This window comes from Peromyscus maniculatus, chromosome 3, assembly GCF_049852395.1.
Source record: "Peromyscus maniculatus bairdii isolate BWxNUB_F1_BW_parent chromosome 3, HU_Pman_BW_mat_3.1, whole genome shotgun sequence".
Classification (NCBI taxonomy): domain Eukaryota; kingdom Metazoa; phylum Chordata; class Mammalia; order Rodentia; family Cricetidae; genus Peromyscus; species Peromyscus maniculatus.
In genome coordinates this window covers 167,941,633-167,969,254 of record NC_134854.1, presented here as the reverse complement: position 1 = coordinate 167,969,254, position 27,622 = coordinate 167,941,633, and the positions used below count along the sequence as shown (strand labels likewise).

Below are 27,622 nucleotides of genomic sequence, written 5' to 3'. Positions count from 1 at the left end.
GGTTAGGACATCTACCTGATTTATTCTTTCCAGTGGCAACAAGAATGCATTGTGTAAATCTACAATGCGAACATATTTATCTGACAATTCTCCTACTGACAGACACAACCTATGTATTCAGTTACGTTACTACAAACAGAAACCCTTCCACGCTGAGTATGTTTCTATGGGCTGGACTCCAATAAATGGAAGTGCTAGGTCAACTGGCATATGTATTTTTAATTTTTATAGCTAGTGTCATATCACTTTCCAAAAAGGCTCAACTAATCCACATTTCCAACAGCAAAATATAAAAATAGCCTCCCCCTCTGCCATTAGAACATTACGGTTCCCTCCCCCCCCCCCCATCCCTCTCTGGCTGTCTACACCAGTCACTAGTGAGTCTGACACCTTTACATCTTCTCCTGTTGCTGGACTTGTGGGTTTGCTTCTCTGTGTTCTTCGCTCATTCCCTCTGTTGCTGTTTCTTTTCTGACAATATATAATGGATATCAAACCTGTCTCTTCTCTACACTGAAAATATTTTACCAAATGCATGGTTTGTAATTCTTACTCCAAAGTTAAGTTCCATACAAATATCTTTCTTTATTCACAGCTTGCTCACCAGAGTAGCTAAGGCCTCTCTCACCCAAAGAATGTACACATGATATGCTGCATTCAGCATGTTGCTTTTATTAAGTCTTTCCATGTGGAAATGGTGTGCTATGTAAGATGGCAATGTAATCTGGCTTTTTTCCAAATCAAGGTCAGAGTCAGTCTGTGTGTGTGTGTGTGTGTGTGTGTGTGTGTGTGTGTGTGTGTGTGTGTCTCAAATTGAGTCTCCACATGTTCCTGTATAGGCATGGCATCTATCTCAAGACCCTCCACCTGGTCTCCTACCTCACTCTCTTCAAAGCTACACTGGTCAGATTTTGTCAAAAAGCTCAGGTCATCTGGGAAGACAGAACCTCAACTAAGAAAATGCCTACATCAGAATGCCCTGTATGCAAGCCTGTGGAGGCATCTTTTTGATTAACGACTGATGTGGGAGGGTCATGTCCATGGTGGTGACGATAACCCTGGGAAGGTTGTCCTAGGTTGTCCTGGGTTGTAGCAGAGAAAGCCCTGGTAAGGAAGCCAATAAACAGCACTCCTCTATGTCCTCTACTTCAGTTTCTGCCTCCAGGTAGAACCTAACCATAAAAATTTTAATTTTACATAGTCACTCAGAGAATCTATAGCTTATATATTTTATATATAAATATACTTAATATTTTATTTATGTTATAAATGTTTATATAAACATATATAATTTTATATTTTATATAAAATTAAACAGGAGAACTTTCCCATGAAACACCTCTATCTTCAGATACAAAAGTGGGAACAAAGGCAATGGCTAGAAAAAATAATTTATTTCTATGAATCATGTAATAGAATAAAAATACATAAGAAATTTAATGAGTCATTTCCAATAACAATGTTTTACAAGTCACTGGAAATAACCATTCTTTGCTTAGAGAGAAGAATCTCTTTCGGTTATAGTGGAATTCACATCTGAAAGCAATTCCTCTTGGCAATATCATGGAAGCAGGTGCCAATACCAATCACAAGAGAGCATTTTCATTAGTGCTGTATTTAAAATATAACCACTGCCATCAGTAATTACATTCTATTGATACTGATTAATAAAATATATAAATCAAGGGGTCTTGATTTATATATTTCTAGCATCTAACTAAGCATGACACAAACTCCATAAATATCGACAGATGTCAAAAAGCTGCATTAGCTGAAGATGGAGTTCAGTGGAGAGGGGCTGCCTAGCAGGCACAGTGCCCATGGTTCATCCTCAGTACCAGGAAACAAAAATTGGAATGAAGGCAAGAATTTGAAGTGGGGGAGGGTGAATTCAACCTCTATTCTATACTCTGGCAAAATATTTGGGTTCAAAATCCAAAGAATAGAACATATGACAAATGTTTTAAGTCATATAAATACTCTTTTCATGACCACCTGCTCTACCCTAAAACTACATAAACTAAATTACCAGGCCTAAATATCAGACAAATGACCTTGTGCCCACTTTGTACAATGCTTTTAAATTAAGAAATAAAGTTCTACTCACAAGGTGAGTATAGTATAACAGTACTTAATGCCAATGGAGTGTGCACTTCAGAATCTGAAAAACATCCTTTGTGCTATGAATATTTTACCACAATTTTTAAAGAGAAAGATGGCAGGAAGAGCTGAGCCGTATGTACCTGGCATAAGTCCCCTGAACTCAGGGTCACAGATCATAATGAGTCTGAGGATGGATGGCCATGGCCAGAGATGACCTATCCCAAAGGCTCTCTCCAACATCAGCTGAGAGAAGCCTCTCTCCACATACCCTTCACTGTAACAAGATGGAAACCTGATATAAGAATGAAAAATAAACAGAAATGGAGGTTTCTTCCTTCCAAACCTGAAAGATGATCTCTAAGCATAAGAGTTTGCTAGTTAGACCACCTTTACAACAAAAGAAATAAAACAATGACCTCATTTCCCATATGAACTGGCCCATGTAAATACCTGGTGGATAGCCACAACTAGAAAAACCTGGCATCATGAGGTCACAGCACACTGCCGAGGGAGGCGCTGTCACTCTGGTGATGCAGTGATGCCTGCTGGGATCGCTCATCCACAGGGAGTACATATGCTAACATTTCTGACCACTGTTCAGAAGGTTTTCACGACTGGAGTAATCATTAAAAGCCACAGCATTATTTCACCAAATTAAGCCAATTAAAAGGCACACTGTGCAAGTTCATGTACCCAACTGTCATACAAGCCAAACTAATCCACATAACACAGAATCCAGGAAGCCAGGAGGCGGGGAAGAAAGATGGCCAAGATGTGCTAAAAAGGAAATAAGGAAAAGAATGTGAATGTTCTTTTATGAGGCAAGTTTACCAGAATTCAAAAAGATATATTCATACAGGTGTTTTTTTTTTTTTTTTGGTTTTTTTTTTTTTTTTGGTTTTTCGAGACAGGGTTTCTCTGTGTAGCTTTGCACCTTTCCTGGGACTCACTTGGTAGTCCAGGCTGGCCTCGAACTCACAGAGATCCACCTGGCTCTGCCTCCCGAGTGCTGGGATTAAAGGCGTGCGCCACCACCGCCCGGCTCATACAGGTGTTTTATAATATATACATGAATGTTAATACTTGAAAATTAGGGAGTTCATGAAGGGCAAAATTGCAGAAATGAACCGATGATATTTATACACTGGGGAAAACGGTGTCTTTTCACACCAGAATTACACATGACTGACGCAAACACCGACAGGCAGTATAGCAACAAAACATAGGCCATCACTACTTCTAACTTAAGAGGTTTTTAAGGTGAATCTTAATTATTTAAGCAAGCACAGAGTCGGGAGCAGCTCTTGTGCCCTGTTTGATCTGCCCAGCTTCTCCCCTTCTAAGCAAGCTAGGCCACCAAACTCGTGACACTAAGTGCACGGCAGGTATAATCTGGTGCCATGTTGAACTTCACTTTTTATTTCAAGTGCAGGAAAACCTCCTCCCTTGGATTTGTGTTTCTAAGAAGATGACTATTAAAAACCTAATAGTATTTTATACAAAGTCCTTTGTTTAAAAAAATACTGTGAATTTTAAACTATACCGGTAATTTTGAAAATATGAAGAAATCTCAATGGTTTCCCAGTCCACCAAGTTCTGGCATGCAATCTCAGAATTCTCCCCTAAACTCCCCACGAGTGAGTAGGAAGGAACTGTTTAACAGTGTATAAGACACTTGTGTGGCTGTTCCATTCCCTGGATCCTATGGCAAGCAGAAACCAATGCAAGTTAACAATCGTCTGTCCACAGCCAAGGCTCAGAGGACGCAGTCTGTGGAAACGCACCTGACAGCACCTGAGATGGTGTCCGCTTGCCTTCTGGGATCACCTCAGTGTTAACCCTCAACGGCTGGTTTCCAGTTCATTCCCATAATCCACACATCAAACCCAACATGACATCACACAACACTGATGCAAAACCTGTGATGAGGGTCAAACCAGTAAATGCACAATAGAGTTCAATTCCTAGGAGTGCCATGGAGCCTGTGGTGCGGTCTCATGCACAGTAACACACACAGCAGCAACCGAACCGAACACTGGGACGCGCTGAGCTCAGCCTGGATCTCGGCACAGACGATGCTGCTCCCGGGGCTGTCGGAGCCAACACAGCCAGCCCACTGAAAGTGCACAACAGAAGGGCTGCTGACTTCAAAGTCAGTCAAGAGGCAACCAGAAATCTTCCTCCCTGGTGGCTGCACTTCACAGTGCAGGAAGGCGCTACGCGGACACAGGCATGAGTGCATGCGCACACGTACATACACACACACACACACACACACACACACACACACACACGGCAGACACACAGACACACAAGCACGCACACATACAGAGACACACACAAAGAGAGATACACACACACACACACAGCAGACACACACACACAGACACACACAGACACAGACACACAAGCACACACAGACAGAAAGACACACAAGTGCACACACACCAATACTTTTACCTGACAGCTGGACCCTACATGTTACAACAGAACTCTGCCAGGCGAGATGTGCTGACTGGGTCAAGAGTGGTACAACAGTTAGGGGAAACTGGTTGCTTCCTGACTGGGTTTGAGGGGTGCTCCATGGGTGGGAATTTCAAGCTTGGTACTATTAACCTAGTCAAAAGCCCATGCAGGATGTGGTGGTTTGAATGAGAATGGCCCCCATAAGCTCATATATGTGAATGTTTCGTTCCCAGTAGGTGTTGGGAAGGATTAAGAGGTGTGGCACTGAAGGCAGGTTTTGAGGATTCAGAGGCCCATGCCAGGTTCAGTCACTCTGCCTGACACGCCGGATCAATATGCAAGCTCTCAGCTACTGCTCCAGCCCCACTCCTGCCTGCAGGAAGCCATGCTTCCCTCAATGATGGCCACAGTGCCTCTTCAGATCGATAGAACAGGAAGGTCACAGGCCATAGGGTCGGACCTGCTATTGCTATTTTCCTAAGTGATCAGGTTGTGAAGTTGCCTTCTAAACATTTACAGCCGTACCCATGGGCCTGGGCCACTCTCCTCCTTGGTCAGAGAAGCTTCTTTCGGCAGTGGACAACAGTCAATGGAGAGATATCAAAGTATTGAGAATAAGAGACTGAGTGTTCAGCCCTACATGGGTCGTCTTTACCACTGATGCCCATTCCCAAAACAGCATTCCTCACATATCTATTAGTTGTTTTTATATACTCCTAGGAAAGTCTCAGTTGTGGTGCTCTGCATACTTATTCAGTAGACAATTTGTTCCTCTGTTGTTCGACTGTAGGAACGGTCCATTAACTGGGACCGTCAACCGTCCTCAGAAACACATTTGCAGTTTCAACTTCCTGGTTTGTAGGTTGACTTTTCATTTTGTTCCGTTTCCTCAGCTCCATAGAAGCCTTTTAGTTTATCACAGATACCTGAACTCCCAGGCTCAGTGTTCATAACAGCCAAAATATGGAAACAACATACATGTCTACCAACAGCCACGGAAATGTGAGAGGGAGAGACAGACTGAAATGGAGTATCACTAAATGCTGAAGGGCGGAGGTCAGCAAGGCAGCTCAGGAGGTAAAGGCACCTACAGCCAAGCTGAACGGCCTGGATTCACCCCCAGGACCCACACGGTAGAAGGAAAGAGTCATCAACTCGCACAAACTGCCCTCCAATGTCCATACATATGCCTCATGGCACGGCGTGCTCATGCACCCACCCAGACAGATAGATAGATAGATAGATAGATAGGTAGATAGGTAGAAAGGTAGATAGGTAGATAGGTAGATAGGTAGATAGGTAGATAGAGATAGATAGATAGATAGATAGATAGATAGATAGATAGATAGATAAGCAAAAAAGTGGGGGACACTGACAGAGACAGAGTAAGAAATAGTGTTACTAGAGACAGACAGTGGGGAGGCAGGAAGAGACGGGGGAGACTGAGGTCGAAGGACAGAGGGTAAAAACAGGCACAGCATCATGCACAGGGGAGACAAAGCCAAACTACATCACTGTGCTAGAAATCTGGGTTCAGTAAACAAGCCCCAAAAAGGAACTGAAATAACTGAACTGATGCTAATCTAGTTCACCGTGGTAATATTCTGTAAAATAAAATTCTTAAAGAGAGAGAAATCAAACAAAAGAACGATGCCCTGGAAATCATGAAGTGAGTGAGGACACAGAAATACGTCCAATGTTAGAGAAGTCATGAAAACAGGCAACCAATGGCTTCACTGGACTGGGGAGGTCATCAGCAACAGAGATGAGGTCAGTTGAGCCAGGAGGGCAAAGCACAGATCACACTGTGGCTCAAGGCAGCCCATGAGCCTAATTCTCAGTACCTGTCTTTTCAGGATTCTACACTCCCTTATCCAGAGGGCATTGTCCTTTTAGTCTATAAAACTTAATTCCTACTGAAAACCAGTGAGAGCAAAGTGAGGAGTAGAAAGTCTCAGAAGGTGCACACACTCGCCTGGAATTCAGAGAAAACCCATGGGTCAAAAGGCTTCAACAAAGAAATGTGTGCCTGCGTCTCCTGGAAGTAGGCGCACCACACTGCAGAGAGGAGACTCAACACTCACCTCCAAGTCCCTTGAATCCGATCCCCACCTGAGCTACACACAGAAGCTAGCAGCAACATCACAGAAATGTTTGAGGCACTGACCTGCCCGTCCTTGAACTAACCGCAAGCAAAGACGGAACCAGGCATTTCATTTAGACTAATCAGCACGGAAGCTGGGACAGGCAGTTCCCACAGGCCACAGGCAGGAGGGCTTAGATGCCTGCAGCAGAAAGAACCCACCAAGGAAGGGCTGACACGAAACAGGCAGTAACAGCAGCCAGCACGGGAGTCCTCGTTTGCTTTTTTCAAAGCCTGAGAACCTTTACAAATTATTACCATAAAAAGGTTGAACGAAATAAAGGCCACTAAACGTTCTTTTTCAGAAACCAAAGGATAACCTTCAGGTTATCAGGATAGTCTGCAAGTTCAGGTGGAAGATGGATCAGATTTGCTCTCATCTTTGTCACAGAACTGAAATGGATGTGGACGCTTTCACACCAGCACCCTGCGGCCTTGTTTTGATAGACAGGACGGTGAGAGGCCCCACAGCAGGGGGAGAGTGCCGGCCGGCTGGCCACGAAGTCGGCCTGTGACTCCAGTCCCAGCTCCCCTGCAAATCAGTGTCATCACAGATGTCACCTAATCCATCCACAACTCAGCTTCCTCTCGTTGAAGGATCTTATTTCTGATTAAGCTCAGATTTCTGGCTAACTCCTAATTAGAAATAATGCACACTTGTTAATGGGAAGATTTATGGAGACTGTTCAAAGCTGTAATTCTGGGCAAGCCAAGTCCCCAAAGTTCTTCCAAGATCATGATGACACATGAAGCTTTTTCCTACAGAACCCAGTTTCACAAAAACTTTCGCTGTGGCCAGAAATGTAAATAGCATGATGTTAGAACTTCTAAAATAACTGAAGAATTTAATTCAATTTCTCTTTAAGCCCAGATTCATTATTAAAACGGTGCAGTGTACCTACACACACAGACCCTCACTGCTGGACCGAGGAGTGGAAAATGGCAGGAATGAACCGCTCTGCAATTCAATTAAAGAGGAGATTTCTAACCACGAAGCCCAACCGAGGAAGAAGACGATGGAAAAGAACAGTGAAAAGCTGGGACACAAGTCACAACCAGAAATGGAAATTCCTATAGTGTGAGAAGTGGGGGTGTCTCCCCAAGCCAGCCTACAGGATTAGAGAATTAAACTTCCATGTCTTGTTGAATTTCTCTTAATGGTTGTTGATTTAGGCAAAATACATAGAAATAATTTCCACACCAGGTTGATGACAGTGAGCACAGGGGCATGTGAGATGAACAGACTTTGGCAGAACAGATACAAAACCCACTGGGATGACCCTGGATAAAGCACAGTGGCTTTAGCAACCATGTTTTGACCTGGAGTTGGTTCTTCTCAAAATTATTAATAATGAAAAATACTTACACAGGATACACAAGATTGCCAGGAAAAAAAATGAACTTCTTTGAAAAAGCCACCCAGAGAAACCACAGGGGCACAAAATGAAACAGTCAGTCCCTCATCTGTGGAGTGTGCAAGCTCCCTGAAAAAAAAAACAAAAAAAAAACTTGTAGCTGGGACTAGTCCTCACACTAGAAGATCATGTGTGGAGATACCTGACAGACAGCTCCCAAGAAACAGACCAAGCACACCTATTGAAGGCCTGCGGTTCAAGAGGAGTGATTTCTGTAATGAGAACTTCAAGTTTCAAGAGACTACCTGTTTCTCCAACGTAGATTTCCATCAACAGTGGGATGGACAGAAAATGTGGCACCTGGACACAGTGGAGTCCGTTCAGCTGCACAGAATGAATCACGGAACCGGAGATCATCAGATTCAGAAAGACAAGCATGGCATCTCTCCTCTCATCTGTAGAATCTAGACTGAAATTTACATACACACATAATGTGTGTGTGAATATGAAATTATCTGAAGGGAGGGAAAGTAGAGTGTGAGGTAATGGAATGCACATGACAGGGAAGCAGAAGGTAAGGATATAGGGAAGGAGACTAGGAAAAGTAGGTAAGGGGAGAAGAGGGAAGAGAGGGAGGTTCAAATAACAACTGTGTTGTTTTTCAGGGTGTGTGTGTGTGTGTGTTTGTGTGTGTGAGAATTTAACACAATCTAGAATCATCTGGAAAGTTATCTATTTCATGCTGACCTTTGCTCATCTCTGTAGGGGGTTGTCTTGATTAATCGATGTAGGACAGTCCAGCCCCTTGTGGGCAGCACTATTCCCTAGGCAAGGGGTCCTGAACAACGTAAGACAGAAGAAAGCTAGCTAAAAGCAAAGCAAGTAAGGATCCTTGTGTTTACTCATCCTTTGCTCCTGACTGTGGATCTGCTATGACAAGCTGATTGAGTTGATGAGGTCTTGATGTCTGGACTTTCTTGAAATGCTACACTGTTAACTTTTAATTGAAGGACAAATGAATCCATTTTCTGCCAAAGTTGCATTTTGTTGGTATGTTTTATCACAGCAAGGGAAATTATGAAATGTAATATGAACCATGTATGTATGCTTTTACATACACATATAAAAATACCATAATAAAAGCCATTACTTTGTATCTTTGTGGACTAACTTAAAAATTACTTTGAAAGCAGCCAAGATTTTAAAAGGCTAATTTTTTTTCCTTTCTTCCCAGTAAAAGTCTAAAAAAAGCTTAAGATTTGGCTCAAAAAAATCCTACACAATATGTTTCGATTGCAATGTTAATGGTATGTAAGTTTCATCTGCAGGGCTGAACCTGGAATTCTAACACCACCATCAACAGTGGTGGCAGCAGCATAAGAGAAATTATGTAAGATTCTCGTAAAAATAGCATGTTTAGGTGCATTCACACAGAGGAGGAAGTAAATAGAGAAACCGACTGTCCGGGAAACAGGGAAAGAAGGGATGGCTGCTGGGCGCCAGCTGCTGGACGCCGGCTGCTGGATGCTACAACACTAGACGCAGGCATGGCGGCTACGGACACTGTCACAGGTACACCCACCAAGAGAGGAAACCAGAGACGGAAGCCACAGGAGGTGGGAGCCAAGGCTTCTCTGGAACACTTCTGCTTGGGGCTGAAGGTCGAGTTTACACACAAGTCCTTTCACAGGTAGAAATCAGACAGACTGGGCATAGCAACAGCAAATGCAAGCTTACCCTGGAGTTGGCATCCTTTCCTGTCAGGAGTGCAGAACCCAAGAAAACTCAGTCACACTCACAAGCCACAAGTCACATGTGCCTGTACACACATCCTTCACCATGCTTCCAAGTTCCTGACACAAGTCCATAAAAACAGAGGTTTTTCCCTCCTTTCGGCTCTGCTGGAGGTGCTGACTTTTCTCTGTGATACGTGGGCAGAGCTCACTGTCAGATCCTGTGTAACTCTGAAGAGCACTTACAAGTTCCAGAGGAAACAGAGGAAGAATGGAAAAAAATTGATGTTTCCAGAAGAAACCATTTTAACCTGAGCGTCTCTAGTACTCTCCCTTCACAGAGCATGTTACCAGTGGCTTTGTTATACTTGAACAAAGACTCAGAATGCATTAAGAGCCATTCAGGTGTGAGTGCAGTTATAAACTACAGCTCTAACCCACTGAAAGAAATGAGGCCACAGACAGGAAGCCTGGCTTTTCTACCTGGTGAGGAAGAACACAGACCTGAGAAAGGACAGAGGGGAGACTCACTTCTTCAGCTGAAGGAGACCTGTAAGTACACACAAGAGCACACACCCTGCACAAAAGCAGTCTTCAGGGAAAGAAGAGGCAACTCTCCTAGGCTGAGGATGCTGGACGACTACTGGCATAAACGCCAGAAAGCTCCGCTACTGTGAGGCCAAGCAAAGCCGGGACAGGCAAAGAGTGAAGCGTACAGCGCATGCCGAGGGTGAACTCGGTTTTGTCTTGCTTTTTGTTTCTGTTTTTTATTTTTGCGCTGGAAACTAAACCCAGGCCCTGTGCATGTCAGGCCGTGCTCCACAAATGAGACGCTTCCTGCCTTCTCAGAGCTCTAGTTCTATATAAAATTTAATGGCAGGTTGAGGGAAAAGATTTGCTTTTTATAAAATACACATTAATGTAAAAGAATAAAAGAATAAAGAATGTGATGTTAAAATGCACATTTTTCTACACAGCAGCGGCAGCAGGCTAACTCTTTACCTGGCCCTGGAGCACCCGTCAAAGTGAAGCAGAGACTAACAAGCAGCTTAACTGCCAAGCTTACAAAGCCTTCTGCAGCTCCAAGGCCAGAGCTCGGGCTGAAGCGCAGAGGAGCCACGCTGAGGGAGGCTCTGACCAGCCAGTCAGAACTCGCAAGGCCGAGAACCCAAGCTTAGGAACTCTGGATAGGACAGTGTTCTGAAATCATGGCCTGGGTACTCACCTACTGACAGAAGAGAGGACCAGACCTAAGAGCTCTGGCTGGAGAATAAGTCTTGTTAGATCAGGTCATCAAAGGGTGTTCATGTCAGGTTAACCCTTCACTACACGGACTCCTTCATGTTGTTTTCTTTTCATGGGAGAAGCTGTAAACCACACACAATTCCACTGCTTGATGGACAGGAGTTAGACCCTTCGCTGTGCCAGGCAGTAATAGTCATTGCCCTAGAGCAAGAGGAGGAAATATCCTCAAGTCCCATAGAGAGATGGTGACCAACGCTGGTCTGTGAATTGATACTTGTACCACTGCTGACAATCCATCAGGCAATTCAGGCCTGCCGCTCTCCCACAGACCTGCAGAGCTCTGTCAATCATGCAAGTCGTCAGCTATTATGGCCACAGCTGCTTAAAACAACTCACAGCTGCTGAGAGAGGGGCCCACTCAGCCGCCCACACCTGGAGACTCTTTCCCAGTTGTGAGAATCACCACCACAACTCCATGGCCACAACTTCAGCACAAAAAGCCGACACAAAACAAGAGACCACAGCATATGTCCTGTTCCTTTAAGAAAGAAAACTATGGAGAGATGTAGAAGAGCTGAAGGAGGCGCATGGGACTGCAGGAAGAACTAATTGAAGGAAACACCCCAGGACTAACTTCATATACGCACATGGCAGATCGTGAAGACAGAATCAGCAACAATGGATATCCAAAAAGGTGGAGGGAACGCATGCTGAGAGCACAGAGCACGTTCAAGTAGCCTGGAGTGTGACTACAGCCTTTCCAAAAATGCAAAGACACTAAGTGAAAAGTCCAAAAAAAACTGTGAGATCCAAAAGGCTAAGGCCTTCAGAGAAGCCATAAAATAGTGCAGTGTGTACCGGTCTAATTGCAGAAAATAGAACAGTTTAAATAGTCCAGAAAAGGGATACATTACACACCAAAGAATTAAAGTAAAAATAAAAGCAGACTTCTTGCCAAAACCCACATAAGCCAAACGCAATGACAAGGTGTCATGCTCACGTGTGATACTTCGTCTCCAGTCTACCTTACTGAGCTGGAAAACACCAAGGAGGTTAGTAATGTGTACTTCGGGATTGGGGAGGCACACCCCAGCTGCAAGCACAGGCCTATGCTCTTTGGTTCCTGTCCACCAAGAGGTGCTCCACCACGAATTCCTGCCACCAGGATGGTTTGTCTCACCAGATTCCACAGCAATGGTGCACACCATGCACACACTGAAACCATGAGCCAGAGTTCTCCAGGTATTTGTCACAGTGACTGAAAGCCCGCTAATACTTAGGGGGAAAACATACGGCAGTATGGAATTCTTGAAGAAAGAATCTTCAATCAGACAAACATAATGGGAGTAGGCGCTACCCAACAAGGTCAGATTAGGCCTTCAAGCACATACACAGTGTTCAAAGCCAGACAATATTCTGAGCCACACAAATCTCAATTTGATTTAGACAGCTGACATCATACAAAAGGTTCTCACTACCACAGCTGAAATACATTGAAAATCAGTAAAGATAAAATTTGGCAAGTCCCCAAATAACTCAAAGAAACAACATACTTCTAAATAACTCATCATAAATTATAAGGAAATCACAAGGTACTACACAGTGAGGAAACTAAATTGTAGAACAAGTGGATGGAGAGGAGTGCTTTGAAGGAAATGTACAAATATATTGTGTGCACTATTTAGAAAATAGTAAAGGATTCAATGAATAATCTGAGTTCTCCTCAAAAAGTGTGGAAGCACAGAACAAACTCCACCCAGAAGTCAGGGTCTCCAGACGAGGAAAAGGGGGTTGGAGGAAAGACAGACAGACAGACAGACAGAGACTGACTACAGACTGGCTCACATGATCATGGGGTCTAAGACGTCTTGAGATCTGCAGTCAGAACACTAGAGACCTTGAGAGATGGCAGTACAGGCCTGAGCAACCAGTGATCCTGAGTCCAAGTTCAAAAACAGACCAGAAGGCCCATTGGTGGGGAACAGTGCATCTCCCCTGACACAGCTCGTCCATTCTACTCGATTTTCCATTAACTGGATGAGGTCCACTCTTACCTAGGAGGGCAACAGTAATGTTATCCAAAAACACCCTCAGACACACCCAGGATAATGTGGGACCATGTGTCAGCATATCCCACGGCCCAGGCAGCTTCACACAGGACACTAAACATTAAATGTGCAGCCTTTTTCAACCTGTCACCTGTATGCATTCTCCTAAGCCACTCAGTCTCCCACACAGCACAATATAAACCATCTTGCACAGAACCTGAAACACATTTACTCCCTTTCCAAAAGAGAAGGTTAAGACCCTGAGTGATGTTCATTCTTCTGGTCCTCAGGCTCCAGTAACTTAAATATTATAGCACCAAAAAGACTTAAATACTATGAAGTAAAGTAAAAATATCTCATGTTACACAGTGAGGCAACAGAACAAGAAAGCAAAGATACCTGCTTTTATAGCAGGAATCTTAGAGAGTCTTATTAATAAAACCAAACCTGTAGCCAGGTATTGGGGTAAAGCTGGAAGATCAGAGAACCAGAACAAGCCACAGCTACCTCACCTCGCCAGATCCTCAGCTGATCCTGTTTCCTCAGACTGGAGGCCTCTGAGTCCTCATCCAGAATGAATCTCAGCTAAACTGCTGCTCCAAAGCCTGAAAGCTTAACCAGCCGAATGTCTCTAGTTTCTGGTCCTCACGCCTTATATACCTGTCTGCTTTCTACCACCACTCTCTGGGATTAAAGGCGTGAGTCACCATGCTTGGCTGTGTATCCTTGAACACATGGATTTCTGCCTCTAGAATGCTAGGATTAAAGGCGTGTGCTACCACTGCCTATCCTAAGTATCTAGTGGCTTATCTCTGACCCCAGATAAGTTTATTAGGGTACACAATATTTTGGGGAACACAATACCACCACATGCTTTACACGTACCACAGATTCGTAAGAAAATGCACATGCAAGTGTAGCTGCTGCCTGTGTCTGGCCACCTACTCACAGCTGTACTGATGACGACCATCTTCACTACCCACTCACAGTCCCTTCGCCAGCAACTGGCTATGACTATTCACCTACCAGGACAACCCTAACCGCTACTTCTGATGCGCCAAGGCCATAACCATGCCAGTTTCTGCAGACTTTAACCACTGAGCTTGGTAGGATGAAGAGCGACCCTAGGGGACTGCCTGGGCCCTGGGCTCTCTGTGCCTCCAGTACAGAACAGCAGTTTGGTTTCTCCTTGACAGGACTCGTCCAGACAGGCACACTCTCCCCTTTGCCTACTGATCCAGAGGCAGGGACAGTCACTCAGGAGCAAAGCTTAGTCAAAGCACTCCTGTGCCTCCCACTGCAGCGTTTCTCTCCCAGAACTCAGACTCCTAGACCAGCAAAGGTACAATCACAGGAAAGGAAACTCAAATCTTGCTAGTGGGTCACTAAAATAGTAGCCAAGCTCATCTCCATCTTTGATTCCTAAATCCTAGAATCCACAAAAGGGGAGAAGAGTATGGCGCACTGGGTGCTGACAAAGAGTAGAGGCAGATTCCCGGGGATCCTGCCTGAGCCCTTTTAGGTTCAGCCCCCAAACTGGTATTGCAACTGAGCCTTCAGAGGACCACTCCACTATTCTGTCAAGCCATCTGATTTTGGAAGGCATGGAAAATGGTAGTCAGTGAACTCTGTAAAACTGGGTCCACTGCCACATTCCTGTGGAACATGGTAATCCATGAGCCCCACTAGTTTGGGTCCACTGCCACTCCATGGAAGATGGTAAAGTCAATGAACCCCATAAACTTGGGACTACTGAAACACTCCTTGGTCATGACATGAGTTCCTCGATCAGATTTACCATGAAACAGATGCACTGACCTGCAGCTCTGTGCAGAATATCACAGTAGTCGTTAAGGAATTCTGTGTAACCCATGAACAGCTGTCTTCACAAAACTGCATTTGGAAAGGACATCCATGTCGACAACAAGAACAAAACTCTGCCCTTTCCATAATATAAGTGGTCCAAAGGAATCAACCTGCCACTAGGTAACTAGCTGATCATCCTAGAGCCTGGCACTGTATCAGGGCCTTCATATTGGTGGGTATTGCTGGCATACTGTACATTCAGCACTGGACACACGCAGGTCAACCCTAGTGAGTGGGAATCCACAGCGCTAAGACGTGACTGAGTTATGTGGAGCCGACAGACACACAATGGATGCAGAGGAGGCTGGCTAACACCACTTAGGGATCTGCCCCTGAAAGGAGAGCAGACCAGAAAACAGACCATCCTATGCACATAACCACTGATCTCTGCTGACATCACCCCCAGGAGAACAAGTACTTGGGGCACAAGTATCTTCAGGATGCTTTGGCCATTCTATTCATACTTTTTCCCCAGGGTTCCTTTCATCAGTTTTCTAATCCTGTTTTCCATACACCACAGACCACCTAGCCAAACACTGGCCACAACTCATAAATCAGTCTGTAAACACACACCAGCACTTTTCCTTCTAGGCAAATCGAGTAACTACCACATGGCTCACAGCTCTGCTTCTGGAAAGATTAACCAGGACCACTACCCAGAGGAGTCCCCAAAGGCACTTTACATGCTAAATAACAATGTGGGGGGTAGAGCCTAAATGTCACACATATCAGGACTCAGTCTTCTCTTCCTGTTAAAGGATATTAGGAAACTCCCCAGAAAGCTGTAGGTGCAGGCTTTGGGGGCCAGGGGGTGAGTACAGCAAAGAGGGGATGGTGGGCATTAGGACCACTTCTTCCTGGAACTAACTTGAACCTCAACAGCCTGATCTCAAGTACACTCCTTACACCTGGTAATGGAGTACTGATGATGAAGATAAGAATATGAAAGCTTAAAGTCTTCCCGCTCGCCCTACTGTACTGATTACTTGGAATAACCCACTGGCATTTTCCAGCACTGGTTTGCCTTTTATATAGGACAAGTAGGAGAGCTGAATAGTGCATGGTAGCAATCACTGCTCATATATCTTCCAAGTCCTTAGGGATTCACTGATCTTGAATGCCTCTTGAAATGAGATACTGCTTTGGATATAACATCTTCTACCAGGGCTTTGCTCCTGCAACAGCTCATTCCATTGGCTCAAACAAAGAGTGGGGTCCAATGATTAAGAGTCCAAAACAAGAACTACTCCACTTGAGTATTCCAAAATTGGGGAGAGAAACACAGGATGAGTTTGGTGACCCACAAAACCCACTGGAAATAACTAGGGCCAAACACAATGCCATTTTGAGTCTCTCAAACTATCAGAGTGTAGCAGTTACCCCAAAGGTCTGACTATGTTCTTTACCCAGAGCACAGTTGCCTGGTAAAAGACCACTGGTCCCTTGGAAAGGCTGGAGGTGGAAACTGAAAGTATAAATTTGATGGGTGTTCGAGGGATATTGCTGAAAGGGAACCAGCCTGCCCTTCGTTTAGAAGCTGTAAACTGCTCGGGTCTAGAAGTGGCCAAGGGCTGTGATCTGCTCTTTTATTATTCTGCTTACACCTTATTTCACCTGACCTTAAACTTCCTGCTTATGCAGATCAATTCTTTATTTTGATTCTGGGAACACCAAAATCAGTAAGGAAGGGCCACAGGTCTGCAGAAGCCAGACTATTCTGCCTGTTTGGCTCTGCTGCGCATCTTGATAACCACCCCTCCCCGCCCCCATCTCATTTTTGGCAGCTGAGTACTCTGTGTTCAGGTTCCCCAATTCAGTGGCTGCACTTCCCACTGTAAGTTCTGCCCTTCAAGTACACCACCAAGAGTTCTTCCAGGATGTTGGGGCTCCACTAAAAAATATATCCCAACAATTTCAGTGAGTAGATCTTTTCTTAAGGCAGTATCTCATGTAGCCCAGGATGGCCTTGAACTCCCTATGTAGCCTAGGATGACTGAACTTCTGATCCCCCCACATGCTGGAATGATATGTGCCACCACTCCCAACCTCAGTGAGTCAATCTTAAACGACAAACAGGCTTACATTCCCATTTCCCAAAGCCTACATCCCAATTGGCCATCACACCACAGCAGGTGCAGAACTCCCAATCTGCTCTGGAAAGTGCATTTGGGGCCACGTTGCAGTCATCTTGGGGGACAGGGAACCTAGTACCACCATTCTTCATAACTCCCCAAGCTGAAGTGCAGAATAATCTCTGCTTAATGCACGCACATCAATAAATTCACTCTGATCGAACTTTCTTTTCCCGTCAGGCCATACCCTGGGTATCAATTCTACCACGAATGCCTAAGACTTCTCGGTGTAAATGATGAAGCTCACACAGTCCTTTCAGAGCACACAGCATGTCCTCACAGGGCACACTTTGTGCTTTACCTTTCTGGACTGAGGCTTCTAGAGACAGAGTGCTGGGGGTCCTGAGCAGCCAGCATGCCTACCATGAGGTCTCCTCTATGGCACACAAAATTAATTCCCCAGGAAGGACAAGGAGAGGTCACTCATCGCAATTTAGGGTTCAGTCCTCACCTTCACTGGGGTTTTGTCTTATCTCCTGGTGCTGTGGAATATTACTTTAACTCAGTGAGGATGTGTTATACTTGCTTATGTTGTAGAATATCAGTTTAACTATGTAAAGGTATGTTGCATTTGTTTGTTACATTTGTTTAATTATGTAAAGATGTGTTGCTCTGCCTGCCTAAGGCACCTGATAGGTCTAATAAAAAGCTGACTGGCCAATAACTAAGCGATTAATGGATAGGTAGGGGTGGTGGGCAGAGAGAATAAATAGGAGGAGGAATCTAGAAGAAAGAAGAGAACACAGGAGAAAGACAGTGAGACATCTGGGGCCAGCCAGGCATCCACCAGACAGACAGACACGGAAGAAGCAGAAAAAGTAGAACATACAGAATGAAAGAAAGGTAAAAAGCCCTGAGGCAAAACGCAGATGAAGAGAAACAGGTTAACTTAAGTTATAATAGCTAGTAGGACAAGCGTAACATAAAGCTGAACATTCATAACTAATAATAAGTCTCCAGGGGAGCTGGTTGGCAGCCCAAGGAAAGCCTGCTACATCCTGGTTCCAACTTTCAGATCTTATCAAATATATTCAGGGTGGTGTGTCTCTAGACTCCAATCTGATGGCCTGGACCCCATCCCTTCACAATCAGTACTCTACTGCAAATATCTGATGTTCTCTCACCTTCCTTATTATGAGGTCCTGGAAGAGCCAAGGCAGTGAAACCTAGGTAAAGACTCAGTAAAGACTGCAGATGTGAACTGTGCATCCCCACACCTTTCAGCTTCCCACTGCTTAATTTTCAGACTGTTGGACAGTTCTTGTATCCTACTTTATGCACCTACCAAAGGTCTGACCTGCTAATAGTGTCTCTTTAAAAGAAAACAGACTTGTTCACCAAGAGAAACACATAAATTACTTGCCTGTTCACATTTTTCCAAGATGATATAAAACTTATTCTAACCACTAATTTTCATTTCCCCTTGAATTAAAAATACCAGAATCCTCAGCACATATTTTTCATGTGATTCTGACTTTAGCATGAATCACCTGTAATTTTTTTCACCTCCACACCTAGTAAGTAATTGAGCACAACTCTAATAACGCTTCCAACATATATAAACCAAATCCATCCAGTAGAACAATTACTCTCAAATGTTACATGAAAAAGTCCTTTTTAGAAATACACCTTCATATCTTAACTCTGACAACGCCCAATCCAAAAGCAGTAGCTAGGCATGGTCTTCTTTGTCACCTGACAACTTGGTGAGCCAAGGATTCCCACAATGTTCATGTGCTGTAAGGTCAGGGTACTACAGACACGCCAGCTAGCCCTGCTTCTCTACTGAGTCAATTAATGTCATTAAACTCAAACAATGTTACCTGCTGGGAGACAGAAATGACACTCGTTATTATTAGAGGAAGTTTCTTTCCTTATGTATACAACCTTAAACTGTGTGTAAGTCTTCAGTAGGTGTTTTTATATTTTATACTGAACCGTAAGCAGCTATACCAGTCAAAAAAGGGGTACTGCCATGGTCATCAACAAGTAAAAACCTAGCCCCGAGCTACATGATTGAAGGAACAAAAAGGGCGCACCTTGGGGCTACCTACGTCTCTCTTGTGAAAACAAGTCAGGAACACAGGTCCTCTGTATCCGTCAGCTCTGGAGGACTGTGAAACTCTGAGTTTGTGATGGTCCCAGGAACTGTCAATTCGATCTGTAAATAAGGAAATGCATGTCCGGACGCATCTCTTAACCACATCTGCAGACCATTCAAGTCTGCCTCAGTGATGAAGATGATCACACAAAAGGTCGCAGACATGCACAGTGAACAGACCCACCTTCGTATCAAGGGTCTGCAGGCAGGAACCCCTTCTGCAACAGTAGACTCATCTACTCTATGCTCAGTTACGACACTCAGATTCTACTACAAGACAGGAACATTCTATCAAATGGAAAAAAAATCAGTTACCTTCAGCAACCAAAACATGGAAATATACAAAAATACACCTAGATATATTCAGCAAATCAAGGGGGAAAATGTGCTCTGGTTGTCTTTTACTGGGAAAGTCCTTTTGCAGGAAATCCAATTTCCCATAAGCAATACGTTCAGGCATAGGACCCAATTCAATAAATGGTTTGTTTTGTTTTCTACTTTTCCTTTGTACATAATGACTCTGCAATCCACAAACCTGAAACTATAGTAACATCTGTGTAAGCTAACTGAGCTACACAGAAAACAGTGTGATCTACTAGCTGGTGACTCTTGTCTAGGACACAGTGTTTATTATAGTTAACAGTGTTTCTGTACTGCCTCATCTGATCTACTTCTCACTCAGCTAAGGACTAATCTTTCCACTACTCTGGAGCCACCTTGCTAAAGGTGGGAGCTGGTTCTAGGTTTTATCCTGTGGACTCATCTCACAGCACTTAAGACAATAACTAATAATGCCAAATAAGTGGTTTAAATACACAAGGGAAATTTTTACATATCTGAACTTGAATAACCCACAAATGATTTCTTCCACAAAGCTGAAGTATACATAGTTGATGAAGGAAGTGGGAGAATATGACTGGTAAATCAGCACTAAGAATTTGGACCATTCAAATGTCACCCCACAGCGGAAGCAGGAAGACTGCCAGAGGAACTCCAAAAACTTCACAGTACTTGAACAACAGTGGCAAAAACTGCCAGTCAACTTTCTCATAACTCAAAATTAACCAAAGGTTTGCAATAACCAAGGAGCATCACTGTCAGGAAGAACAGAGGCTCTGAGACGATTCAGTCCCTCCTACCCTCATCCTGCTCTCCCCAGCACTGGTGACCTGAAAAATCCAACAGGTTCAATGCTCAGGAACCCCAGCAGCCAGGGGCCACCCAGGAACTCTTCTGAGGGTCCATTCTCAGAAGCTGCCATTCTTGACCTGTCCAGCTGTTCCCTGGAAATGCTGCCCCTGTGCTTATCTGCATTTGATCTGACTCAGGTTGCCAGGATAGCCACCTTTCACCAGAACGGCCTCTGCCAAAAACAAACAGGGCCAACCTTCTTAAAACTCAGCTGCCAGAGGCAGTGGTGACAGCTACACACACAACCTACATATAAAGATAAGAAGTGGAGGAATAACATGTTCATGTGTAATTTTTAAAAGATACAATATTTTCCTGAAAATCTAAAAGGCCCAGTTTGTTCATAAAGCTGTACAGATGTAAGGGTCTTGTGCGTGTGCACAAGCTGGAGAAGACCTAAGACGGCCCTAAGACTGCCTCTGGCTCCGCACAAGCAGCAAATGCAGGCTAAGGCAAGAGTTACACAGTGCTCCCAGGAGCACTGCGGGCATGCACCATCATTCAGGGATCCTTGGCAAAGACTAGATGTGTTAGTTCTATGCATTAATGAAAATAATTGTATGTGGCCAATAATTTATGCAGACTTCAGTGGCCACACATAAGACACACAGCCTACATAATATACCAAGAACTAATACACAAACAAAAAGCAACAAGACCAAATCCCAGGGAAGAGAAAGGGCAAATACCCAGAGAGTTCATTTAATATATTTTTACACATCCAGTTTTTAATAAAAGAGCTGAAACAAACAATAAATAATGAAGTACCAGTGCATAAGAAACACAGGACAGTGCGTACAGATGGATGCAGAGGGCAGCATCAGAAGAAAGACATACGCCCTGCACTTACTAGACAACGCCATCAAAACTGGCAACCTCAAAATTCTTATAGATACAGTTCATAGAAACTGTATTTTAATAAAAGGGAAAAACCAACTTGATGATAATTCCAGTGGGATAAATTGTAATTGTACTGACAATAAGAAAACAATGAAATGTGGACAGAGTATGACACTAGCCCAGAGCCGTGGCAATCAAGTTACAAAATCCCCCAGACATATTGTTACTCATACTGTAATACTTCAAAAAAGGGATTACATATAAAGTATTTATAATTTTGCCTAGTAAACTTCCCAATGAAAAGCAACATGAGGGGGCACCAAAATGTAAGCAGCAGCCATCTTAGAATAATAGTAGGGATAATTTTCTACCTTAACTAATGACTTCTACAATGAGACAAAGCAATACAACAGTGATTTATGACTGAAATTTAAAAGCTCTCAGCAAACCAGGAGTCAAAGATAACGTCCTCAATCTGATCAAAATGGTAAATAAATGACTACATGCTTTCTTTAATGTAAATTATTAGTAACAAATGTCTCCTGTGACTACTTCTTCAACATAACTAGAAGTCTTAGCCAGTGCAATGAGACAGAAAAATGCAAACAGTCAGGAAAATATGAAATAAAACTGCCTCTATGGGTGGAATACATGAATATGCAGAAAATCCCAAGGAGTCCACAAAAGTCACAAGTACTAATAAGTGAGTTGAACAATACTGTAGGATTCAAGAACATGTAAACATCAACATATATATAGCAATAATTAGAAACGTGTAAGTCCACAGACACCATTTATGATAGCACCAAACGAACAAACATACAAATGTAATGAAAGAGGAATAAGATGTTTATGCTAAAAGCTGAAAAACAGTAGGAGAAACTTTTGTTCTGGGTAAACAGAAGCATCAACTAGCAAATTACAAGACACCTAAGATGCCAGTCACCCCAAAGTGATTTATAACTTAAATGCAGTCCTAACCAAATCCCCACCCTGTTCTGGAGAAGTGTGCCTCTAAGCTGTCTCTAAAAATTACACAAGGAGCTATAACATCTGAAACAATTTGAAAAATAACCAAGCTGGAGAATTCAGCCTTCCTGATTTCAAGACACACTACAAAACTACACTACAGAGTGGTTTGCACCAAAGGAGAGATACATAGAATGATATGGAAAACAGAACAGAATGACCAGAAAGAAACGGAGCCATACATCTACAGTGAAGTGCCTACTCACAATAGTGCTAAAAAATATCTTGCTGAAGGACAGTAAGAATGATTCTCCCAGATGCTGCCAAATGTGTGCATAAGTAAAGGAAAGTGGGCAGAGAAAGGTACAGCCTGTACCTCACATTATAAATAAAAAGTAACAAACAACAGATCCTCAATACAATACTACCGAAAACTACAAAAGATCTAGAGAAAAACAGAAATTCTTTGCAAACTTGGGTCATATGCAAATCATTTAAAAAAGGAAAAAGAACTGATGCAATGGACTTCATCAAAACTGAAGTTTCCCTCACTACTTTCATGTGTCAGGAAAAGGAACAAATGGCAAACTCAAAGAAAACACTTGTGAACAAAAAGTAAGATAAAATAAATAAACAACTGTGAACATATACACAATATATCACATATATACATTATATATGCATATAATTAAGATTTATGTCCAGATTGAACAAAAAATTAATTAGATAATAAAAACTCAATAAAATGACAAAAACTTTGAACAGATGCCTCACAGAAGAACATACGAATAACAAAAAGCAGCAAAGGAAAATGTCTTATATATTAGTTAACTAAAACCTCAAATAAAATCATCTGTGAGAACCAGGTATAGAGGCACACAGCTGCAATCCCAGCTTCAGGAGGTACTGGCACGAGAATCAAGAGTTCAAGACTAGTTTCAGCTACAGAACCAACTAGAGGCCAGATTGAGCTATTTGAGATGAGACCCTGTCTCAAATTTTAAAAAAATGAAAAGCCAATGAGTCCTGCTAAAGCAGGAACCTGATGCACAGCAACGTGGACCATCAATCAAGTGCAGCACACAGCAGCCACCATGGAAAACTGTGTGCTAAAACGTTCACCATGCACCTGCCACCTGGCCCAACATCCCACATCTCAATATTTAACCAAAGGAAATGAAAACTAATGTCTCTTAAGACTTAAATATGAATGTACCTCAAAGTGCATTTTTATAGAAGCTTCATTCCAAAATACAAAACTTAGAAACAACCTAAATGTCTACCAACTACTGTGGCCTACTCACATAAGGAAATACCACTCCCCTTTTTAAAGGAGGCACGATGTGCTGGTTACAGGCACCAAAATGGGTGAGCCAGAAAAGCATTCAGTGAAAGGCCATTGACGCAATGGTTTGCACTGTACCATTCCACTTACACAATTCCAGAAAAGGGAAAAAGGGACAAAGAAAAATCTGTGGCTATCCAGGATGATGCCAACGAGCAAACTGGTAATGTTACATGACCAGGCATTTGTCAGAGTGTGTATATAAAGACACTAGTTTAATTAGTGGAAGGTTTGCCGTAAACTAAAATGTAAAAGAAATGTCGAAAATGTGCCTAACTCCAAGTCAAATAAACCAAGTTACTGGAAACTGGAGTAAGAAAGGAGACACACAGAGAAACCAAACCCCTAAAATGTTACCAAATCTATAAGCAAAAGGTATCATTACTATACTAAGAAATAGATACACATCGATAGAGTGGCCTTTCAAAAGTTTACATTGTACAAGAAACGAGAAAACATAATGGAAATTTATAAGGAACAGGTTGCCAGTGGGAGCTGTGATTGTGAACCTTAGAATTTACTTTTTCCTCCTTTTTCATAAACAGAAACATCTCACACACCTTAATCCATTCCCATTTGGCTGTGTCATTAAGAAAGAGCCCCTTCAAAGTTTTCTTTATTCATAAAAATTCTATATACTTTACAAATCTGACAGTAGCTGGGTGTTCAATATAAAGTGACCCATTGGGCAAATTCTTGTCTGTCCATTCAAGCTTGAGACAAGTTAGTGATCGTCTCTTTTCTCTCTGCCACACACACAGACAAAAGAACAATGTTTCTCTGAATGGTTTTTCAAGCAGTTTCCTTTTTCTGTAAAGTATTAAGATTAAAATTTTTCTTAAAAACTCAAAATTCCTGGGCTAATTACCCATTAAGACGATACATTTTTCCATTTCATAAAAGAGGTACGACTTAACTTTCTCATTTTGTTTTATGTTTATTTCATTTGGATTATGCTGTTGCTAGGCAACCAGTTCACATTTCCCAGCCCACGGAAACGCCTCCTAGCCATCCTGGGGGACACCAAACTTCCTCACCGGGCAATTCTCCACAACTATCGCACTGCACCAAGAAGCAGCAGCAGTACCAGCATCTTCCATGGGCCATTTATCCCAGCAGGTGTGGAACAGACAACCCCAAAGCAACAGAAAGTGTGGCTGAGAGGACCACAAGTGCAAGGCTCTGCAATTCTCATCGGTTGCTGTCACGCCTTTGCAAGCTTTTGCCTTAAATCTTGAGGTGAGATGATTGTTGGCCCACCCAGTAACAAGACGGTAATCCCTCAACTACACAGCATGCAAACGTGTTCCTGAGCCATCCACCGATCCGGGCGGTAAAGATTCGGGGCGGACGCTATGTCCGTGTGTGCACAGTGGACGAAGTCGGAATTCGTGGGGTGGGGGTGGGGCACTGAGGCACCTCGGCTGAGCCCAAAGCCTTCGGGTCCCCAGCGCGCTGAGGGTCAAAAGCACTGCGGCCGCAACAGCCCGGCGCTGCTGGAGAAGCAGAAGACTCGAGTGCAAAGCTTCCTCCGGAGGAAGCGGCCGCGCAGACGCTGCGTCCAATGGGGGATACAGAGGTCCCGCACTCCGCAAGGTGCTTGTCTCGGGTGGGAACCCGAAACGCGAGGTTTGGGTGTGTCACGTGATCGGCTCTCCCGGAGGACTCCCAGTACGCACTCCAGCAGCGCGGTTTCCCAAAAGCTGAGACCGGAAGGGGTGCGCCGCTCGGCGCCGGCGGGAACCGAGGCCGACTCAGCACTTCCGTTCCGCCGGAGCTACAACTGCAGCGCGGCCGGCACGCGAACTTCCCTCTCCACTCGGGACCACGCAGGTGCAGGTCCACACAGGCGAGGGCGGGAGCTGGACGCCTCCCGACCCCAGGTCCCGGGAATCGCCCGGCCCAGGCCTCGGGGCTGGCGGTGTCTCTGCCGTTCCCACCCGGGGAACGCCCCGCATGCGGCCGAGACCTGGACCCTGATGGCGAGCACTCATTTACCTGCTCCCGCCGCCGCCAAAGTGCTCCCCGCGCTCCTGCGCGCCACACCCCGCTCTCAGATTCGAGCACCAGGACACGGGCCAGCACCCCCCTCCAGGTGACTGCGGACCCAGGTATTCAAGTTGGGGCTGCCCACGCACCACCCAGCGTCCAGGACCTCCTCGCCGGAAGTTGATTTCCACCAAGGCCCGCCCAGGCCTGCGCGCGGCGCTCCAGTCACCCTGGGCGCATCACATGACCCCAGGCTGAGACAGGCTGAACCTCATCTGAGGAGAAGAGGGACCTGTGAAATGGACTGGCCTGATTTACACTGCCCTGACTATCCTCAGAAACTGCATCATGCCTTATCTTTTGTCCTGAATGGTTGCTCCATTTAAAACAAAACCATCCACCAAATGTTCCTCCTATCAGGCATTCAGCAGACTAGGCCACGAGAAGAGCCTCCTACTTGGGTGATCCTCAGATAATTGCACTCTGCAATAGATTGGCTTTGGCTTATGCTTTGCCTGGCCTTCCTCAAGAGCTACCTCCTATTTAAAGTTCTCATTCTAACTTAGTGAGAGACCCATACAACCACCTACCAAATCAGAATGTTTCTTCTGTTCAGAACTCGAATCTGCCGTAAGAAGACGCTTCTAATCCCTTCACCACTTACAAGCAACCAAAAATGAAAACTGAATAAAGCACCTGGCTGTATGACAGGCTCATGAAACGTTTGGTGTGACATCTGATCCTAAGGCTTAGCAGAACTCCTAAGTTCCTGGACGTGCCTGTGCCAAAAGCTTATCTAGACTGCTGTGCATTTTGAAAATCTCTGCCTTAGGACTGTAGTTACTGTGCTCTCCAATCTGTCATAGCGGTTCAGCCATACTCTGATAAAGACAGCTGAACCGTGACATCCTTATCTCAGAGCCTTCAGCCAACAGCTTCTGAAGGGAATGCACGCATACTTGATAGATTTTCATTTGAAGGAGAGGGTGGTTGTGTAGAGTGTTGTGCCTGTTATGTGGAAATGGCAACAGGGAGCACACAGATGATTTGGACAACATTCACTTAACCATACTTATTGAATGTATACCATTTACTTGGGACTAGTCAAATGGTAACAGTCCGGGAGTGAACCAGATACATTCAAGATTTTTTACTGTCTAGTACTCTGGGTCTTTGAGAGTGAGTCTCTGGACTGCATCTATTCATCATATAAAGGGCATTCTTAAACATCTTGGGAATTGCTTTTCTCTCGTCCGCTGAACAAAATTGACTAAACTATATATAATCTCTAAACTCAAAGTGGGAAGCATCAACAGGGTCCTGACAAGCCTCCACTGAGCTGGGAAACTTGAAGTCATTAGTGAACAACTGTAATGTCCAGCAGATCAGTATTACAGTGCAGTAATACAGAGCAGATCACCTCTTCTGACCCTTTTTCTATCCCACCCCATTCTTTACACAAACAAGTATATCTCTAATACTGGCATTTGATGCTTTCTTACACATTTTTTTTTTTACTCTCTGTTGAGCAACAAGAAGTCAAGGGCCACCTCTTATTTGTACATCCAGCAAGCTGCTTCCCATTTCTCCTTGTAGATTGGACAGTCTAGTGGTTAGAAAGGGAAAAGCATTCTATAAGCATTTCTTAAACGGTTATCAATACCTCTGTGTCAGCTTGTCTCTTCTCTTTTTGTGCCCGACACTCTAATGACTTTGGCTTTCCATGGAAATATCTATATGCTTACTTTGTCCCACAGAGTAATAATAATAACATCCATAGAGTATTCCACATGCCTATAACATTGGACAAAATAGAATAAAGTTATATTCTCTTAATTTGTACAATGAATCTACAATCTAGGTATATTAATTTAATCACTTCAAATAGGAATACAAACTCAGGAAAGGTAATTTAACATGCTGTAGAGCAAGATGGAAAGCTAAATTTGCCCAACACAATGACCATCCCCTACAGCACACCACTCCACTTTTCAAATCACTGTTTATCAGTTATCAGAATCTCACCTTTGAAATTCCTCATAGTAATCTGTGTATTTTTAACTTTAAATTTTCAATATGCTCACACTTAAGAACTC

The 27,622-nt window shown here is 43.8% G+C and overlaps 1 protein-coding gene across 4 annotated transcripts in view; it reads right to left on the bottom strand.

Annotated features, from left to right (window-relative positions):
* Ccdc91 (coiled-coil domain containing 91) overlaps positions 1-25,674 on the bottom strand; it is a 177,217-nt gene extending 151,543 nt beyond the window's left edge. For 2 of the 4 annotated variants that reach the window (XM_006986659.4, XM_042274374.2), the window contains exon 1: positions 25,536-25,674. The gene's annotated coding sequence lies outside the window, so the exon portion shown is untranslated. Of the gene's footprint in view, positions 1-24,574; positions 24,711-24,956; positions 25,092-25,535 lie in introns of those variants that run through there. The other 2 variants (XM_016005181.3, XM_016005182.3) reach the window with 2 other exon arrangements.
* Positions 25,675-27,622: the final 1,948 nt, after the last annotated feature.